The sequence below is a fragment of the Neltuma alba genome, unplaced genomic scaffold (assembly GCF_004799145.2).
Source record: "Neltuma alba isolate B1F8T4 unplaced genomic scaffold, ASM479914v2 tig00011543_pilon, whole genome shotgun sequence".
Classification (NCBI taxonomy): Eukaryota; Viridiplantae; Streptophyta; class Magnoliopsida; order Fabales; family Fabaceae; genus Neltuma; species Neltuma alba.
The window spans coordinates 339562-348098 of NW_021636205.1; the positions used below are offsets into that span (position 1 = coordinate 339562).

At 29.6% G+C, this 8537-nt stretch overlaps 1 long non-coding RNA gene across 1 annotated transcript; it reads left to right on the forward strand.

Moving 5' to 3' along the window:
• Window positions 1-1644: 1644 nt before the first annotated feature.
• On the forward strand, window positions 1645-2974 carry LOC114714831 (uncharacterized). The gene is made up of 4 exons (XR_003737484.1): window positions 1645-1727; window positions 2033-2090; window positions 2754-2796; window positions 2874-2974. It is a non-coding gene; the product is annotated as an uncharacterized LOC114714831 (long non-coding RNA).
• Window positions 2975-8537: the final 5563 nt, after the last annotated feature.

Sequence of the window (8537 nt, forward strand, 5' to 3'; positions counted from 1 at the left end):
TTTTTTATTTTTTATTTTAGTTTTTCTTCTCCATTTATTTTATTTTTGTTTTCCCTCCATTTCATTGTGAGGACGACAACGTTTTGGAGACCTGAATGCGCCGACTGGAGGGAGACCTAGAATGACTATTAATCATAATTTGAGAGGCGCCGAAAAAGGAGAAGGGAGGAGGCACCGAACAGGGGATCACGGTTCATCATTGTCTTGGAGCAGAGGCCGCCAAATTGGTGAAGGGGGTTCTGGTGCATCTTCTTTGCTGGAGACAGGGAGGAGGCGCTGAACTTGTGGGTATCATCTGGCTCTCCCTTTGGTTCGATTGTTTCCGGGGGTGAGAGAGACATAGCTGCAGAGAGCAGTTCTGAGGAGGAATGGTTTGAGACAGGAAATTAAGAAAAGAAGAAGGAATTTTTTCAAAAAATTAAAACGACGCCGTTTCGCATGTTTGGCAGATTAAAAAAGAAGGAACCGAGTAACCTAATGAACCGGGATTACCCGGTTCTATACCGGTTATGATTGGTTCAATATGCCCCCAGTTCAACTCTTGAACCAGAGCAGACTGCAGACCGGTTCACCAGTTTTCCAGTCAAATTGACTGGTCCGGTCCGTGTTTTTTTTTCCTTGGTAATGATCACACTTTTCAATCAACATAACTTATAAATAAAAATCAATGATGAGCCAAGCTATATCTCAATCCTTAATAGCTCCTAACTGAGATCACTGTGCTATAAACAGTGATAGCTAAATGAACAATGATGGCTAATTCTGTTGGGCTGCATGTAAAAGTAAGTTTCAAATTTTGAAATTCCCTCCACCTCCATTTTTCCATCTTTCTTTCATTTTGAAGTCTCCAGCTTCTTCCTGCCTCGTAATTTTTGTCTTTAGATGTGTTTCGGATTCTCTCTCCTATTTCTCTGTTTTCTTTTCCCTTTTCCTCAATTTCCCGGAGGAATCACTGTTCTTTCTCACTCTGCCCCTTCCGCATCAGGCATGCATCTCCTCTCCCTCAATTTCTTTTCATCTTCTTTTTCTCTCTTGCTACGGCTTCATCGTCTCCCCTGCTCTTCATCTATTTTTCGTTACCTCCCAACTGTTTTTTTTTTTTGGGTGAAATTCCTTGCCTTCCAACTTTGTTCTTGAGAAACCTAGCAAATCTCACATGGAGGTGATGTCTTTTGGCCTGTGGTAAGTTGTTTTCCGTTTTTCCTTCCTTTTCATTTGCTTGGTGATTCGAGAGTTTGATCTGGAGGCCTCTATCTACTTTGTAGCTGTATTCTCATGTGCATGTACTCTTCATGAGTTGCTTCAAACATCTTATTTCGGTATTTATTTTCGTTTCCCCCAATTTTGACGTTTACTATCTCTTCCCCTCTTTTTATTCAAAGTGGTTTGCTATCATGCAGAACTTGAGGTGTCCTACTCACTAAATTCATTCAAAGATGGATTTTCTATTGCAAAATGTAACAAGGTCAGTATCACAAGATTCAAGAGTTTCGCATGTTATGCATTTATATTGCTTCTTGCTACTATTGGAATTTAATTTAATTCTCATTGCTGATGCTGGTTGTTGATTTTTGCCCCCGTAGTTCACCAGTCATCACGGAAAGAAAAAAAAGGTTTGCTTGCAGATGCGCACCAAATGCTTGAGAAAATGACCAGGATATTCAAGAGTAGTAGACCAGAGGACACATGAAGTGACGAACTTTGCTGACATATAAATTACATTTGAGGTATGGTTCCTGCATCAGGCCTTTCGGTGTTTTGTCAGAATTTGTTGAGGTATTCTAAACATTAAGAGCAAACTCACCCATTGACTGTTATCCATACCTTGCTCTTTTTGTTATTAGAACAAGCTTTCTTCTCTTTTTCTCGTTATTACATGTCTTACTCTATTATTTCCGTAGAATGGAAACTTATTTGCAGTTTATATGATTGGAATTTACGTCCTAGCCCTCATATAGTTTATCTGAAATCTGTCTTTATATTCTTATTTTGTTATTTTACTTTATGGATTAAGTTATATGTTCTATGGCAGGTCAATTTCTGCCACATTTGAAGAATTTTGCAACTAAGCACCAATTATCCAAAACGAGGTATACTTTAGTTTTCAGTTGGTCATCCTGACTAACAATCAGGATATCGTGATATTTTGACATAATCACTAACATGGTATGCTTTTCATCTTGATTGCTGATCACTTCATTCTCAAGATATATAGCAGATAATGCAATAGTATTAATAGAAATCACATTACTTGCTGCCAAATAGTGGGATTAAAATGCATTACTCTTAGTCTGCACTCTGAGTTACTAGTGTAGAGATATCTTATTTTCATACTTACAACATTAACCGCGTCTTAAATTAAGCATATACTTTATCTGCTACTCCTCCGATCCTTAATATAAGACCCATTTAACTAATTTGATTAGATTAAGAAAATTAGGTAAGTTAGTTAATTATAAGAAAAGTGACACATTTTTCCTAAAATACCACAATTATCTTTTTTAATACCCCCTCTCCTTCTTCTACTTGATTATGGTTGAGGAAGTATCCATAGGGGTAATTTAGAGAAAATTAATAAATATGAGAAATGAGTCTTATATTTAGGACCAAAACCAACTAAAGAATTGGGTCTTATATTAAGGATCAGAGGAGTATTGTACATGTGATTGTCAAGGATACCATTTGAAAGGATACTGCCGGAAGTTAACCATCTTGTGTTCTGTAAAGTTGCTTATCAGTATTTTAAATTGCAGTAGAAGGTGCAAAAAGAAGCTTGAAGGGTGAGACAAAGTTAACGTAATTTACTCTATATTTTTTATGGTAAATCTATTGAGTTTCTTATTTATCTGACATATAATTCTGTTATTGTTCAGATCTTTATTTTATGAACTTACAAAGTAAGATGGTTGGTAGAAGTTTCTTGAAAGGGGGTCAACTTTGGGAATACAAAAGTTCTGATATTTTCAAGGGCAGAAAATCAGTAGGACTTATCTTGCATAATTTGCTTAGCAATGAAAATCTTGTGATGTGTTGGAGGTTTAGAAAAGTTGTGAATCATCACAAGGATTCGATACATATTAACACTTATTCTTTCTTTTATTGAGTTATTTTAGGTAGTAAAAATGATTTGATATTGTTTTGTGCAACTGTATAAAAACAGGTCACGTGTTAAAGATGTTATATTCTCATTTATTTTATTTTATCTTTTTTTTTGCCATCCATTTATTTTATTTTATCAGCTATTGTTTGTCCAGGAAAAATGTGATTTTCCACTATTGACTTGGATTAGTATTATAATAAATGCAAAATATTGGACCTTAATGATTGAAAAATTATTGGCGTTAACTTGAGCAATGTAGGACCTCATGAAGATGAAGAATACAGAGGTGGCATTGCTCAGCATTTCACATTAGCTTCATTTTTTTTTTTTTTATAATGACAGAACGGTTATAAGGGATGTTGTGTCAACAATCTAAAATTCTAAATGAATATTGTAGTTTGATTAGTCTTGTAGCTCACCTGTTAATGTAGTTACTCATTTGCATTGCGGGTTGAGCCCAGTGCATTTTAGAATCTGTTTTTTTCATGGGTCTATAATATAACCCATTGATTATTATGGATAAAATAATCTCTCATTGAATTATTTTATTAAACAATTTGAGATATTTTTACATTTTTCAATTGATTTTTACATTTTAAAGCATTTTTTGAATTTTTAACCTAAGATATAATTATCAACGTTGTTTATTGGCAATTGTCTTAGAATGTTAGCACTTCATATTAAGTTGCATTTTTTATTTGTTTCATGTAATAAAGGCTTGTCATGTTTTTGTTTGAAGCTGTTCGTTTTGCAAGGCAAGGGATTGTGTTTTGTGCACCTTGTTTAGATTAACTAATTTATTTTTGAAATGACGTGATACATGATGAATAAGTTGTAGTGAATGCACGGGGAGTAAATTCTAGTTATATATATATATATATATATATATATATATATATGTAACAGGAGTACAATGGTAGCGTGCTGGTAAAATGGGAAAAACAGGCTGAATTCATTTAAGCCTAAAAATTATGAGGATTAGGCTTGAAATTTTTTCTTTCAAATGAGAAACTGACCTAAAAGGATTAGTTTTGTAGGATTGAGGGTTTAAACGAGCTGGCCTTGCATGACCAAGGACTGACTCGTTTAGACCCTTTTATTTTATTTTATTTTTAAAAATTTTTTATATAATTATTATATTATTAATTTTTTAACATGTTAATAATATTTCAAATATTTAGTTATTATTATCATTTTGAAATTAAATTTCATATAATAATTTGATTTATATTATATGTGTTAATATTTTAAAACTATATACATTTGATAAGAGAGTAATTTTATACTTGTATAACTTGTGATTTTATATTTTCAATTAGAAATTTATAAGTTTTAATAACAATACTTCTTAAACTAAAGTAAAATAATAGTTAGATTACAAAATTTAAAAGTAAAATTTTATAAAGAAAAAAATTGATATTTTTGCTACGAAAAAAGAGTAATTGATTATAGTAATGATGAAGTTTCAAAAAATTAATAATAGTGTTTGTCTATTGCATATTTGCACTATTGATAATATAAATGTAAATTCCCAATTAAAGTATTGAAATTTTTAAGCGAAGAATTTACAGAAAATATCTTGTGCCTTTTTTTTTAATGTTAAAAATATATATCTTGTCATAAGACCTCTTTTTTTACATGCCCAACATTTTCAGACCCTCCCTAATAAGGCTAGGTCAGTTTTTCAAAAAAGCGACAAAGAAAAGAAGATATTTAAAGAATGAGCAATAAAATATAACCAAAAAAATTATTTTATATATTAATATTTATATACATGGGTTTGGTCTCCAGCCACCAAAGGTATCAAATATGACTAAAACACGCTGCTTCAAAGAAAATTAAACATTGTTCGTTTCTATTATAATTATCATCAAGAAATTTCTTTACAAACTTAATCACATCCTCCTCATAAAAATGCATTAAACAAAGCTTGGCTGATGTGTGGGCTCACTGTGACGAGAATATATCTCTTAGTTCAAAAAATATTAAAAAATATATTTAATGATTATCAACAATGGAATTCAAACCTCGTACTTCTATAATGTATGAGCCATATACGTATAAAGTAAACCAACCTGAAGTAAAATGATTTTATCAAAATAACACACACGCACCCACACAAAGGCTGTTCCTTATGAAATGGAGTGTGACTTTAGGATCAACTTACAAGTCAAGCACTCCATGTCTATAAATATTGGGTGGTTAATATATAATACCTCCACTTATTGTGGCATATATATGTGTGTATGTTTGTGAAGAGTAGGGACAATATGTCCGCATACACCCGCCACTTTCCAGTAGTAACCTTCTTTTATTGTGAAATATGTAAAATATCAGATCGGTCCTTAGTCTTTGAAACCTTAAATAAATAATTTGGACATAAATTGATGAAGAAACATGAAAGTGCAATATTTAAAACAAGAACCTGGAACGAGAAACAAGTCACATAAAAGTTGAAGCAATTCCACCAATGATATTTTATTTATTGTCGTTTAATTTATAATTAAATGTTGACTTATGGGTGCTTTTCTAAGATTATTAATTTTATATAATTTAACTATATAAAATAAAGTATATTCTCGCTATCTATCATGATCAAGTATAATTTATGCTCAACTCTTTGTTTGGTTGTTAATCGAAATATATTCTAATTTAGTGTTTTGTCAATGTTTTTGTTTGACTAATCTCAAAAAGGTTACGCTATTATTTATTGATCCATTTTGAAAATATTACCTTTTCAAAGAGAGAAAAATTACTGAATTGTGATTCCTGATTGTAGATCCATTTTGGAAGAATGGGGGGGGGTCTGATATCTAAGTCTTTGTTTGATGATAAACAAAATAAATAGTTTATTAAGATAATTAATGGAATATTATTTTCGACTGAATTAATGCAATCATTTTATAGGTGAATATGTATGATATGGTAGTTAATGAAAATTGTTTTCCAAAAAAAATCTATTTTAAAGCACAGATTAGTTAGTAAAAAAAAAAAACATAGATGAGACAACAGAGAGAAAAAAAGAAGAGTACGGCCTTTAAAAAATGAATAATAAAAGCTGACAAAGAAAAACATTTATTCAAATTTATAAACAAGGTATCAAAGATGACAAAATAAAAGCTACTTGGAAGATGAATTTAATTTTAAATATGAGAACTCAATCCATTTTATCTTTTATCTTTCTCCAAAATGTCCTTATTCATAGCAAAGAATTCTTACCAAGTGATAATTATAATCATTTACTGCATATGATTGAAAAAAATAATTTACATAGATCAATGCATATTTGTGATAAATAACTAACTTAACTAATTTTTTTAATATTTTCACGTTAGTTATATAGTTTTTATATTAAAAGCATTTTGCACTATGATTTCATTATTTCGTCCAAAGATTAAATATTTGGCATCCAACCCGTGCATCAGCTTTTAACATTGATGGGAGATGCATGTGGGTGAAGGGAGGTGGCAAAGGATGCTGGGGAAAGAAGAGAGAGAGAGAAAGAAGGATAAGAAACTATTTTCATATTCATAAAAGAAAAATTTCCAGATGTGGCTTTAATTTTTGTTCACGAGATTTGTAGAAGTCTGCTTGGTTGTCCATCATCTCAGCGTTGGCTAACAAATCTGTTAACAACCGTTTAACTATCAATTATATTTTAAACATTAGGACCTAATAGTGTTACCAAAGTAAATTGGAAGGATTTGATAAAAAGAAACAAAAAGAAAGGACTTGATTGGGAACAAAAAAATATATAAGCATTGAGAAATTAACTTTCTCTAGTATTTTCTTTAGTCTTCTAACCCTCACATTATTATTATTTTTGGTCATCTACTTTCATAAATTTTGTTATTTAATTTTTTAAAATATCTTTTTAGTCCTCTAATTTTTTAAAATATCTTTTAGTTATTTAATTACTCCTAACACATTAATTGCAAATAATTATTTTTTATTAGTTATTGTTATGTAAAAAATTAAATTATGTTTCGTTAACATTTGAAAAATAGGTTGAAAGTATAATGTTTCGTTAACATTTGAAAAATAGGTTGAAAGGATAATTTATAAAATTAAATGATTAAAATAAAAATTTTCGTAAAGTTAAAAAATAAAAAATAAAATAAAAATCACGTCAAATTTATTAGATTCATTAAATCTAGTGCTATGTGCACCACCAATACAAGCGGCAGAATTTTATTGGCTACTCAGATTTGATTAACTTTACCCAAGTTGTCTTTAAAATTTTTGTTAAACAGAGAGGTTAAAAAATAAAAAAGAAAAAGGAACAGATGAGGATAATGATATAATATATATATATATATATATATAAATATAACCGAAAAGATAAAGTTAATTAGAAATTGAGAACAAAGCGTCGTCGTCACCAATTACCGCAAAGTCACTATCAAAGCATATCAAAACATTATTTAAATGATGGTTATAAAATTATTTTTATTTAGATTTCATATTTATCAAAAGTAAAAAATTTTCAAATAATGTAAAAAAAAAAAAACGTGAAATATGAAAATGATCCCACATTCATGATAACCAGCATATGCGCATTAATCATGAATCATACCGGTAATGGCTTTGTCATCTTTGTTACCTTTACTTTTCTAATGGCTTTATCTTCTTTGTCTAGTTGGTTAAAATATAAAAATGGCAAATAAGTATTAAAAAAATACAATCATTACTTTGTAAATTTAAATTAAAATAATATAAAGCTACATATGTAACATCCTAGATATATTAAAAATTGAACTAGTTGCCATGTTGATATTAGTCAACACACTGGTTCAATAATCAAAGTTCATCTAATCATGGTTAAACTAAATTTAGGTGAATTAATATTACCTTTGGTGTTTAATATATGAGCAAAATAACTAATTTACAAATATTAATAAAATTACTTAAATTAATTACTTGTAATAAATGTGTATTGCGTTTTATAAAATATTCTTGTTAATTACATATATTAGAATGAAAACTATTTAACATGTGCAATCATTATGGAACTACTTTGAAAAAAATAAATATAAAAAAAAAAGTAGATTAAATTCTCATATTTAGGATCAAATTAAATCTGTAGTTAATTTTTATGTTTAGGACAGAGGTAGTATATGTTTAATTATTCAAATATTAATTCAAATAAGACACATCTTAAATAAGAATAAAAACCACAATATAAAACCAAGCTTCTAAATACAGTAATATATATACTAAGTAAGAAATAGAAAGGCTAATTAAGAGACCTTCATTAACTAACTAAATACTTATAGAAGTCTCAGGTTTTTTCTGTATGATGCAGGAATTCATTGGTGACATGATCAGCCACTCACTCACCAAACTGGTTGGCAGATTCAAAAGAAACCTAAACATATAAATCACATTCCTATCAAGAACTTAAAAATTTTAATGAATTGTTTTCTGCAGCATAAAT